This window comes from Dermacentor andersoni, chromosome 9, assembly GCF_023375885.2.
Source record: "Dermacentor andersoni chromosome 9, qqDerAnde1_hic_scaffold, whole genome shotgun sequence".
NCBI classification, from domain to species: Eukaryota; Metazoa; Arthropoda; class Arachnida; order Ixodida; family Ixodidae; genus Dermacentor; species Dermacentor andersoni.
The window spans coordinates 57,341,126-57,354,483 of record NC_092822.1 but is presented as its reverse complement, the minus strand read 5'-3'; the positions used below and the strand labels follow the sequence as shown (position 1 = coordinate 57,354,483).

General features: G+C 48.1%; 1 non-coding gene across 1 annotated transcript; it reads left to right on the top strand.

Moving 5' to 3' along the window:
• The first annotated feature begins 12,582 nt into the window (after positions 1-12,582).
• TRNAL-CAA (transfer RNA leucine (anticodon CAA)) lies at positions 12,583-12,655 on the top strand. The gene has a single exon. It is a non-coding gene; the product is annotated as a tRNA-Leu (tRNA).
• The last annotated feature ends 703 nt before the right edge of the window (positions 12,656-13,358 follow it).

Here is a 13,358-nt window from a genome sequence, read left to right as displayed (position 1 = left end):
TGACATAGAACTTACCTCCCCAGAGCCAGTACGATCCAAGGCGTACCGGGTGTCACCCCGCCAGAGCGATATTATGGAGGCTGAGGTAAAGAAAATGCTACAGCTCGGTGTTATTGAGGCGGGTGAGAGTGATTATACCTCCCCTTTGATTTTAGTTGAGGTACCGGGCAAGGAACCTCGTCCTTGCGTCGACTACCGCAGGCTTAATTCCATCACTAAGGATCAAATTTATCCGATCCCTAACATCGAGGAGCGCCTTGAGAGAGTGAGTAGCGCTCAGTTTATTTCCACCCTAGATCTTGTCAGGGGTTATTGGCAGGTTCCACTTACAGAAGAGGCTAGTAGGTATGCGGCGTTCATTTCACCAATGGGGACATTCCGTCCTAAAGTTTTGAGTTTTGGTTTGAAGAACGCGCCATACTGCTTTTCAAGCCTCATGGATAAAGTGTTGCGGGGACAGCAAGAATTCGCTTTACCGTATCTAGACGACGTAGCGATATTCTCCGCATCCTGGCCTGAGCATATGGCCCACTTGCGGGCAGTGCTAACCCGCCTGCGCGATGCGGGCTTGACAGTCAAGGCTCCCAAGTGCCAGTTAGCACAGGCCGAGGTTGTCTACCTCGGTCACGTGATTGGTCGGGGTCGTCGCCGCCCCTCTGAAATAAAGGTGGCCGCTGTGCGAGACTTCCCGCAACCGCGCACGAAGACCGATATTCGGTCGTTCTTAGGTGTCGCCGGCTACTATCAGAGGTACATCCCCAGGTACTCTGATATCGCGGCTCCCCTGACGGATGCTCTAAGAAAGACAGAGCCGCAAACAGTCGTCTGGGACGAGACAAAGGAAAGAGCTTTTAGCGCCCTAAAGAGCGCCCTAACAAGCCAGCCTGTGCTACGATCGCCCGACTACACCAAAGGGTTCGTTGTTCAGTGCGATGCTAGTGAGCGAGGCATGGGCGTTGTACTGTGCCAACGGGAAAATGGAGAAGTAGAACACCCCGTCCTGTATGCTAGTCGTAAGCTGACCAGTCGTGAGCAGGCGTACAGCGCCACCGAGAAAGAGTGTGCGTGTATCGTGTGGGCCGTTCAGAAATTGTCATGCTACCTAGCCGGCTCGAGGTTTATCATTGAGACGGATCACTGCACTCTCCAATGGCTGCAGACCATCTCTCCCAAAAATGGCCGCCTCCTGCGCTGGAGCCTCGCTTTGCAACAATATTCCTTTGAGGTGCGTTACAAAAAGGGGAGTCTCAACGGTAACGCCGATGGCTTAAGTCGAAGCCCCTAACGTGGGAATCAGCCTCAAAATTGTTTGTTACTGATGTTTTTCTTCCTGAGGCAGGATTTTTAACATATTGCTTTTGTGTAGTGTTTCAAAGTGATGATGTGTTTTCTAGTGCAATTTTCCGATTTGTGGACGCGTTCTGAGTGCTGCTAAACTACTGTAAGGAACTAGGCAGTAGTATAAAAGGGGAAAGAGCCTGGCATGGCTTAGGGAGGGTTGTTTCGTGCTTGCTGACTGAGCGGTTGAGTTTCGGCGTAGTTCTAACGCTTGCCGGGAACGAGAACAAAAATGTCAACTCTCCCGAAGTCACTTTGCAGTGTCCTGGGTGAACCTGAACGAGAGAACGAGGCCTTCTCTGTGCGCTGCGCTCAAGAAACGCCGAAGGACGCCCGACTTCGGTTATGAGCATCATCGAGCGACATCCCTCCGGACAGCGGATGCAGTCCCCTGACCATCGGGATCTCCTTCCCCCGGCGGGGCGGTCTGTTACGTTTCGCCTACAACGCGCGGTATAGCCGGCGCGGATGCAACGGACGGTCTGTTACGTTTCGCCTACAACGCGCGGTATAGCCGGCGCGGATGCAACGGACGCCGGAGCTTCGTTCAAAGCGGCGGACATTTTGGCCCGTTCGGAGCTCTCGCAGTCTCCCCGCCAAGCGCGTCCAGGCGTGTTTCAGTGCCACGTGTCTTCGTGTGTGCGTGTGTGCGTGTGTGTGTGTGTGCCCACGCTTGTCAAAGCGCGGCAGCCGGGGAGAGGAGCTCCCCAAGTGTGAAGCGAGGAGGTCTGATCGGCGCCCCACTGGCGGATGCGTCACTACACTCGTCTCAACATGTCTCTCAGCGTGTCCGTGCCCCGTCACGTGCGCCTCTATCGAGGCGTTCCCTCTTGCCCTCGACTCCGAGACTATAAAAGCAGCTGCCCCCGGACGCCGGGAGAGAGGCTCCGATTTCTTCTGTCGAGTTACGTGCTCTCCCGTCTCTCACTTCGGTCGACCTTACCGCCCGCTCTTTTGCGATGTTAGAATAAACCAGTTGTTCTGTTACCAGTCGACTCATGCTTTGCCGGGACCTTCGGATGCTTCCAGTGCCCCAGGCCGCCAGGCCAACGCTACCCTTGGGGCTTGCGACCCGATTGCAACAACGGGTGTCAGCGCTGAGTTTGCAACAACTCGTGCCAGCGGTGCGATTTCCAACAGGCTGTCGGCCATTCCAATGCGGCAGGAATAGGAGTTGCGATTGCCTCGCCGAGCCACAGGCGGCCCAGACGTGTTGCTTCCGCTCGTGGTAACTTTGGTGGAAGGCGAAGTTGCAGACATGAATCCAATCTGTGGAGACGTGGGTTCGTGAATTCACTGGTGTTCCACAGATTCTACGAAAGCTCGCGTGCGAGGGAGCGAAGCCTTGTGGCTGCATCTGTTCTTGATAGTGGTATTGGTATAATATGGGCACCATCGTGGGCCGATCGGGTAGCGTCATCCGCACTGTGATTCCCCGAAATTCTGCAGTGACCCCGTATCCACAGGTAGATGATGTTGTGCCCCTTGTCGATTGCGTGATGGTGGAGTAGTCGGATGTCTGCGACTAAATGCACATTAGGCCCGTGCTTGAAAGGGGACAGGAGACACTGGAGAGCTGCCTTCGAGTCACAATCAAAGCATTACCATGTAACGTGTTTTTAGGGCACAAGTTTGTTATGGTTATAAAATCAGGGTTTAATTTATTAACTACCTACTCTAAAAAATTATCAGACGGACGCATATGGGCACTGCTCCAAGTGCATGGTTTACATTTATGTAGAATGAATCTGATAGTGATGAGTGCAGCGGTATGGGCTGGCATTATCGATCTAATAACGAAAGAAATGTGCAGATCCTGTGGTAGGCGATGAGTTGCGAAGCATTTTGCAGGTAGCAGGCTATCTAGCCCTGTTTCGAGTACCGCTAAAGGTTACTAGGTGGACTAATTGCATTCGTCTAAATCGAGCAGTTGTGCGTGTGTCGACAGCCTCGAGACGCTGACGAAGGAGATGACCATCGCATAACGGCTGTGGTACGATTCCTACTGCGTCAATTCGAAGCGAATTGTTGGTTTCTGCACAGGTTTTGAATGGGCGTATCGGGAATAATGCATGTTTCGACCCGGTCTGGGACGAATAGCATCTTTGACAAATTGCACCGGGGCTCATCCGGGCGCCTCATTGCGGCGATGATGAGATGAAACAGCGCCTCGCTGCGGCCCGGCGCGATTTGTCGAGAATGCCATAAGTGTTATGGGTTCGCACGTACCTATATCTGAGTCATACGGTCCACGGTAAAATGACGGTGGCGTTCCTACTGCAGCGAAGAAACCTTAAAGTGTGATCAACGTGAGCCTATCCTGAAGACGATATAGTGTCGCACAGTTTCTACTGAGCGTTAACGGCTACGATAAAAGTACTGCGGAATATTAGCCGATGCCGAAGGCAGTTCCGTCTAACAGAGTGCCCCAAAGCGTGGGCTGTGACGAGAAAACAATACGAGCAAGTGGTACGGCGCGCTTGCCAAAAGTTTCAGAGAGGTGGCTTCGGAACCAAGGAAGTATGCGTGCGATCCTGGGCTAATGGTTAGGGTACTATCCTCCTGTGCTCAAAGGCAGAGGTTCGATTCCATCGTCAGCCTTTCGTTTCTTTTAATTGGGACGAGACGAGACAGCAATCTACCCACCTGCCTACCGCGATGTGCCTACATGGAGGCAAAGAATGCTACGCTCTATTACATTACAATTTAGACAAGCGATTCACAGTGAAACTGAGACAGATTTCCATTGGGAATGGTAGCAGACACGCTAGCCCAAACTAGCTGTAATACATTCGTGTGTCATTCTTGACGGGAGAACGATTAACGTTCACAATGAAGAAGAAAGTTTCACGTCCGAGTGAGAGAGACCGAGAAAATATATTAGAAGATAGGAAGAGAGTTATGCCTGAATTGGTACGCACTGACCTGCTACTATGCCCAAGAAAAAAGAAGCAAAGTTGCTAAGAGAGAATCATAACAGGTATTCATTAGAATAGGGACGAGGGATGCGCATATGCAGTAACGCGCACAATAACCAGCATGTACACATCTAATGCGCATGTTGATGTTAGTGTGAAGCGCTTCACTGAGTTGAAATATATTACCGGCGATCCTTGTAACTGTGCTTATTTCAATACTTCGAATATGTAATCTCATGAAATGTTCTCTTCTATGCACTTAAAAGTCGCATTTTCAATCTTATACCTTTTATTTCATTTATGCACTGCGGTATTCACAAGCTATGGAGAAATGCAAACACCAAGTTGTGTGAAACACAAAATGAACAGTGTGAGACGCTTACGAACCCATGGAAAGAATGCAAAAGGCGATGTGTGATGCGCTTGTCAAGAAGAGAATAGAGAGAGAGAGAGAGAAGGGAAGACGGAAAGGCAGGGAGGTTAACCAGACTGAGTCCACTTTGCTACCCTACACGTGGGGAGGGGAATGGGGAGTGAAAGAGGGGGAGAGAGAACTTAGGTGTAGGATGTCTACAGTCGGGCACTCAAGTCTGTTGCCCTCAGGTAGCGAAAAAGCGCTCGAACTGCTTTCCGGGCCAATGAACTGTGAGGCCAGGCTCCCAAGATCTTCACTTCCGTAAATGGCCTGTCATCCAGTCTATTTAAGGCACACTGGAGAGTCTCGCGTTGATTATCGAAGCGAGAACAGTGGCACAGAAGGTGACTGATGGTCTCTTCACACTTGCACTTAGCGCACATTGGTGAATCCGCCATTCCAATACGATAGCTGTAGGAGTTGGTGAATGCTGCTCCTACCCACAGCCGACACAGCAGTGTTGCGTCACGTCGTGGAAGGTTCGCTGGTAATGTAAGTTTCAGTGATGGGTCGAGGCTGTGTAAACGACACTTAGAGTTCTGTGGTTTATGCCAGCAACCTAACGTGATTGTACGAGCGAGATTGCGAAGCTCTCTTGCAGCATCGACTCTGGATAAAGGTATAAGGAGTGTCGGTGAGCCAGCCTGGGCGCATCGGGCAGCGTCATCGGCGAGGTGATTACCAACGATGCCACAATGTCCCGGCAGCCACTGAAATATGATATCATGTCCTCTTTCAGAAGCACAATGGCAGGTTTCGTTGATTTGTGACACCAGCTGTTCATAATTGCCACGTCGTAAACTTCACAAGCTCTGGAGGGCTGTTTTCGAGTCACAAAATATTGCCCATTTGTTGGGCGGTTCCTTTTCAATGTATTCGACAGCATCGCGAAGAGCGGCCAGTTCAGAGCCTGTAGATGTCGTTACGTGTGATGTCTTAAACTTGATGACGACCGATTGAGATGGTAGAACAATGGCGCCCGTAGAATTTTCCGAAACGGAACCATTCGTGTAAACATGAATTCGGTTAGCGTATGAACAATGCAGAAGTTCCAATGTGATCTGCTTGAGAGCCGAGGTGGTCAGGCTAGCTTTCTTCACTATTCCTGGAACAGCAAGGTACACTGGAGGCTTCTTCAAGCACCACATAGGGGACGGCGTTCTTGTTGCGGGTGAGTGCCTCAAAGACAAAGAGTGCCGGTTAGCCGCAATTGATCTGGAGAACGCTGCCCTGGGTCTTTTCTCAGGCAAGCGAGCGAGATGGTGGTCAGGGACTCTGGATATATGGCGAACATGCACCCGGAGTGCGTCGATATCTATATAGGTCCTTATTGGGTGGTCTCTCGCGGTGGCAATTGTTGCCACGGTTGAAGCATTTCGAGGTAGCCCCAGACATGTTCGAAGGGCCTGGCCTTGAATGCTCTGTAGGACATGGATGTTAGTTTTGTTAGCATTGGACAGCACTGGTGTGCTGTATCGCAAGTATGCCAGGAAGAGCGTCCTGTATAGTTGAAGCATAGATGCCACGGATGTGCCCCACGTTTTACCGGCAAGAAACCTTAGTATATGGGAGATAGAAGTAAGCCTCTTCTTCAAATATGTGATGTGGGGGCTCCATGAAAGGTCTCTGTCTATAATAACGCCTAGGAATCGGTGAGTTTTTGCGTAGGAAATTGGTTTGTGGTCAATAGAAATGGGGTACCAGGTCATGGGCTTGTGGGTAAAGGCGACTAAGGCGCACTTCTCGGTCGAAATGCTGAGGCCTTGCGCACGCAGGTACGATGATGTTAGGGTCACTGCTTTTTGGAGCCTTGCACGCACCTGGAGACGTGTAACTGCCGAGGCCCATATGCATATGTCGTCAGCATATATGGAAAGGTTTACTGTATGTGGTAGAACGTCCACAAGGCCAAGGATTGCAAGGTTGAACAAAGTGGGGTTAAGAACCCCACCCTGAGGGACGCCACAGTAAGTGTAATGGTCAGCAGTTCGGCCATCTGCACTGTGCACAAAGAAGGATCTTTTGAATAGATAGCTCCGAATCCACCGAAACATGCGTCCACCTATTCCATTATTTTCCAGGGCATCAAGGATGGCTTCATGCGTTACATTATCATAGGCGCTTTTCACGTCGAGGAATAGCGCAACCGATATACGCTTGTGGTGTTTTTCCTGTTGTACAGACGAGACTAGGTCGATGACGTTGTCAATAGAGGAACGGCCTCTTCTAAAACCAGCCATGGCATCGGGGTATACGTTGTGGCGCTCAAGATACCATTCTAGGCGGGTGAGAATCATTCTTTCCATGACCTTCCCAACACAGCTGGACAGCGCAATGGGTCGGTAGGACGCTAGGTCAAGTGGCGACTTTCCAGGCTTCAGGAGTGGTATCAAGCGGCTGGACTTCCACCGCTCAGGAACGACGCCATCATTCCATGACTGGTTATAACATTCCAGCAGTCTGCTTTGGCCATCTTCACCTAGGTGGCATAAAGCAGCGTAGGTGATGCCATCTGGTCCTGGCGACGATGAGCGCCTGCATGAGGCCAGAGCAGCGTCCAATTCCTCAAGTGAGAAGGACACATTCAATTCTGGGAAGCGTGTCGCAGGAACCTCACCCAGAATTTCACTATTGATGGTGACCACACTGCCCGCAATCTTCACACAGAAATCTTCGGCTATATCGACCTGTGAGCGGCCTTGATGGAGGGCTAGGGCTGAGAATGGGTGTCGTTGCTGTGGAGACGAGACAAGGCCGCGCACCGTCCTCCATATGATAGACAGTGGCTTGCGGGGGTCGAGTGATTCGCAGAACGTCTTCCACCGTTGTTCCTCCAACCTGTCCATACGGCGTTGGATTTTCTTCTGTATACGTCGAGCGACTCTAAGGTCATGAATTGAATGAAGAGAATAAGGTTGACCAGTGCATGCCTGGTGAAGTACGGCCAAAATATTCTTACCTTGCTTTAGGCATTCTATATGGATTGTGTCCCATTAGCACTTACCCGTTATTTAGATGTGGCCAAAATTTTCGAAATACGCCTGATTAACTAAAATATCATGCAGGCTCTGTTGGGGAAGAAGCCGAAGCGGGGTACGTGCAACATATGGTGCGTGCTGCTGAAGATGCTTGGTAATAGTCCTCAGGCATCTTCACCAAGCACTTTCAGCAGCATCTTCAGCAGCACCTTCTGCAGACACCTTCACCTGTACCATTTCTGGCACAAGGTTGACGTTAACAAATACACAAACGGCATTTATTCACGCATTACAAATCTAGCTTGCCTAAATAATGATACAACTAGTCGGTGTCCTAAGGCATAATCTTGCATTTGTGGTCGTTCCCTATTTATAGGGAACTCGCAATGGTCGAAGATGTTGGACGCGGATTGATATTTGCTGCACAAGTGCCTTCACGACATTTCTGGTCTCTTGGTGTCGAAGCCAGGGCGCCGTAGCCGAGCAACCGTCAACTTCCTGCATCAAATTGCCGCACTTGTGAGCCGTATAGCTCCTGATGAGCATAGCTTTAAGTTTGGTGGCTTATGCCATATAGCAGGGCGAGTGCGCTCGTACACGAATCCACTCGCGCTCATATCGAAGAACGTCCTGCCAAATTCGCCTCTCTGAAAGACGAGCGAGAGGCTAGTTCATCTCTTATTGCGTCATGCGTGGTATCACAACGACATCATCGGTGCACGCTACACATGCATGATCGAGCAATGTTTTTTTTTTTTCTCCTGCGCAACAACACCAAATCGACGTTAGTATTACAAGTTTGCGTTGCATTTCGATATGCACTGTATGCATGTAGTCTTCCTCTTTCTCGACCCCTATAACTCCTCCTCTTACCCTTCCCTATAACCCCCGATAAGTTCTCATCGCCTGAAAATCTATCCTCTGGCGCGACGTGCATACCCCAACGTCAGGGCAGCCCCGCAAATACCCAACCCAACACCCGAACAGTGGGAGGCCGTGCTGACTAGTTCGGACCCTCGTAACCAGGAACAACTGGTGCGGTGGGCCCGGGAGACAGCAAGAGCCGCAGGAGCTCTGGACTAAGGGCCCCTCCCGCACAAGCAGAAATGCACCTGCTTGTCCTTTCTTTCTTTTAATAAATATTTTTCCTCCTCCTCCTCCTCTCCCTCCTCATGCCTTCACATGTCTGCTTCAGTGCTTATAATCTTCCATGCGTGAAGGAAGCCCCTCTCCGTAGATTTCATGCTGGGATTACTCTTACACCTCCAATCACTTGCGCTTGGGGTCAACTATGTGAAGACGAAGTCGAGCGTCCAAAGTGCTCCATTCCTACATAGGCAGCGGACGCTTGCCATCTACTTTGGACGTATCCTGGGACCAAGGCTATCAACGAAAGGATACCTAGAGATGTGAAGTTAAGAGCTGATCAACCTCAAGCGTATCGAAGATGTATCACGGACCACGCGCTGTCTAAGTCACTTATGGTATAGGTGCATGAAACTGGTCTTCCTGCAGACATGTGATTTCATTTTTCAAGTAGTACCTCGAGCCAACCCAAGTGAATAAAAAATATATATACAATAAACATTACGGGCGGTTTTAGCAAATGATTCCTTACGCTGACCGAAATGAAATACTCTTCACGTATAAAAATAAATAAAATAAATAAAAAAAACTTAAGTGTAATGCATTATTCCGTTAAGACAACCGTGTACTTTAGAGAGGCCTATAAGCTTACATTGTGTGAGGATGCTTTATGTAGGAGTATATTTTACTTCGATAACAATTGAAGGTACTCTCGAGGTGCCATCGTGCCCTCGCCGTCGCCGTTGGTGTCGGACTTGTCGGGCGTTCCCTATCAAATGCTCATGCGCAGCACGCATGCTGAAACATAGAAGTTCAACAAAGACGCGGAGGCTGTGAAACCGCTGAAGCGAAGTGGACGCAGCGTCATCATGATCGTCATCATCCCGCTAAGATCCATCGCCTCGATGGCGAAACTGGACAGTGGCTTCACTGCTGGCTTTCCACTCCTTACATGACCGTTGCGTCCTGCTTACTTGCCGAGCTCCTCTGTGGCATGCAGAGATCTGAGTGGTATGGGCAGTAAACTTTCAAGCTATCGTTGTACAATATTTTGCTGGGCGCTGACTATAATTTCGACGGTTTCCCCTCGGCCTCTCGGGTCACGGAGCTACGACGGCTGCAGCACCACTGGCGACGTTGTTCATCATTATTCTGAGACGCCCAGCGTGCAGTTGCTATGGCGCTAAGTCTTGCCACAAGCAGTTGCCTTGCTTGCTATGCTGCGCACACGTGTCACCGCCCGAGGCGCTCAAGCGTAAAACTAAACGTTGCTGTCGCTTCTATCGTATCTTTCTTTGAGTTTGTCGACCTCCTGAACTTTCGAATTGATAACTTCTCTGCGTAAACTGCGCAGAACGCAACACGATGCGTGTCTCGGTCCATGCGATAGCACTGCCGTGTTCGAGCGCGTTATGACACGATGTTATGACAGATTGAACACGCAAGGGTGTGGTATAATTTTGCACTTGTTATTTGGCTCTGACTCAAAGATTTGGCTCTGCCTGCATATTAGGTTGTCTGAGCAAAGGCGCTCGTTAACGGGTAATGCCTACTCGCATGTCGCGCCGCATAGCTCTGAGCATGGGGGCACTCCAATCTATAAAAACACCACTATACTTCCGCGCATAACAATCAGACCACGAAGGAGATTATTGAGGCCTACTATATCAGGAAAAAAGGGTCGCGTTGTGTAAGCATGGCATCGTTAAATTTGCAAGACAGTGAATTTGAATGTTTAAGCCGCCTCATAGTGTAGCATTAGATTACAGGGTCTTGCGTCTTTTGACTACGCACTGATAATGACGCCATCGATGGGAGAGCACGTGGCTATGGGTTGCGTACATAAGTTTGTGTATGCCTTCGAATAAAGCTAGTTGTGAGTTCAGCGCTGTCCTGTGTGTTCCTGCCTTCTGTCTTCGTCTTATTGCGCTGCCCCTTCAAGATGTTCAACCAGTACCAACTCGCCCAAATGTCGATCCTTCTACGAGATTTGAGTGTAGGTCATGAAGAAATGTAGCTAATTGAGTGTCACATGACAGGCCTTTACGGACGCCATTCTGCGACAGATGGAAAAAGATATTACTGTCAAGCAAATTCATTACGTGTGAGTATATGACGTCTTCCATTATTTTTCAGGGGATACTATTTATGGATGTTGAACGATAATTTAAGGGTGAATTACGGTTACCTGATTTGTAGACGAATGATCTTGCTCTTTTTCCACTCGTTAGGGAGCGTGCCTGGTGATAGTTATTGGGAACACGGCAGGGTTAGATACATGGCAGAGATGCGCTTCGTGTTTTTTAGGAGCTTTGAGGTATTATCGTCAACACCAGCTGATGAAGATAATTTATGATTAGCAATGAGTGTGGATATTTCATCTGGGGGAAAAATAATATCCGGCTTTGGCGACATGACAGCAACAGGGAAAACAGAGAGGCACGTGTGGTTCGGTAGTGAAAAACAGATGAAAATGCATTAATAAACAGTTTGGCATAGTCAATATGAGGTAAAATTTCACCATCATTCAAAATTCTGACACCAGGGGTGACTGGGGATTGATAACCAGCCAAAATGTTTTAGGGTTACTGCTGAGCATGCGGGGTAGGGCTGAATGAATAATTAGTGCTTCTCTTGCCAGGTAGCTATCAGTTAGGGGCGTTCAGATACGTAGTATTTTTCCGTAGTATGGGCAGCCTTGTGCAGTCGTCAGGCGCTCTAACCGTTAGGCCAGATTTAGACGCACCCATATTAATTTCTTGTCAAATTACGCTTTTATGCAATTGGCCCATGCGTCTTCTTGTGTAGAAATAGTTTGGTTATGAAAGAAAGAGCATCTGCGCACACCCGAGTTCCCCCCACAGCTCCAACGCAAGAAGTTACGGCTCCTGAGAAGTAAGCATCAAAGTAGCGGTGTCCTGAGTTAGCGGCATGGCATCGTCAGAGCCGTCGTGCCACCGTAGTCGCCACCATCGCCTTCATCGTCACTGTCATCACCAAGTAGTCGTAGTCACAGTCGCCGTAACGACATTGCATCGCCATAACCGTTGCCGTCATGGTAACGTCTTCGACACTGTTATCATGCCTTGTAGTTATGACATGGTGCTGACGTTGGCAGAACACGTTTTGCCATCTTCTAGCGCTTGACAAGTACCACTTAACGCAATAACGATTAGTACTTACTGTTCACCAGGCCAGATAGCCAGCTGCCCCACAATGCATCGCATAAGTCTTTTCTAGACTCTGTGGCATATATATATATATATTATTTCACTTATATATATATTATTTCACTTATATATATATTTTATTTCACTTATTAAACCCAAGGAATTTTCTCTGTTTTCCTTGGTGTCAATGTTTCTTGACTTCTTGTGATATATATATATATATATATATATATATATATATATATATCACAAGAAGTCAAGAAACATTGACACCAAGGAAAACAGAGAAAATTCCTTGGGTTTAATAAGTGAAATAAAGAAACGATAAATTAAACGCAATGAAAGTGGATAAAGTCGTTTCTTTATTTAATTTACTAAGCGCAAGTAATTTCCCCTATATTTTTCTTGGTGTGTTTGTTGTCTTCTTATAATAACCCCGTTTTCTTCTCCTTTATTACTTATCGAGGGTCTCGATCCGGCAACATTGATGCCTTTAGGTAGCACGTGTGGGTTTATTGACCGGTTGCCTTCACCGAAAAAGATCCCGTTCTCCTGACGCCTGCGGCAGAAAGGATGTTCCACATCCGCCGCCAAGGTCTGTGAGTGGTGGCGCTGGCTAACACTCCCAGGGTTCTACTAGGAAACATAAATACGAAGAAAGTGGATGGGGAAACGGCGCCGCGGTAGCTCAATTGGCAGAGCATCGCACGCAAAATGCGAAGGTTGTGGGATCGTTCCCCACCGGCGGCAAGTTGTTTGTTCATCCAATTTCATTTCCATTAACTTATCGTCAATTTCTTTTATTAAGCATAAGTAATTTCCCATATGTTGTCCCTGGTGACATTTGTTGGCTTCTGATGATGTGACTAATAAAAATCGGGCGCCTCGGTTAACACCCGTTTCTACTCTATATATATATATATATATATATATATATATATATATATATATATATATATATATATATATATAGTTTCCGAAAAGGGCAGAAGATGAAGCTGTACATACGGCACAACAGCAATAAAAAACTTGACCTATTATATACTTGTAACTGAACACAACGCAACAGATTCTTCTGAGTAAGCACTGCATTACTTCATAAGGCTGTCCTGAAGCAGTAATATTTTAGGCAATGTAGATTGGTTATAACGCAAAGGCCCACATTTACATTCTGAATACAATCACTGTGACGAAAAAGAAAATTTTATAATATTTTTTTTTCATACATTCCGAGTTTTATGTGCGAGTCAGCCGGCACTCGATATAGATTTAGAGTATGGGAAGCAATGTGACTGTATTTATTTATTTATTTATTTACGATACCTACAGCGCTCGTGTCGGGTATTAGTGTAAGGGGGAAACATTACCATCGAGTTAGAAAAAACGATACTACATAAAGCGCAGATTGGTAACACACCATTGGAAATCTCTACAGAACAACTACTCTGAAAAG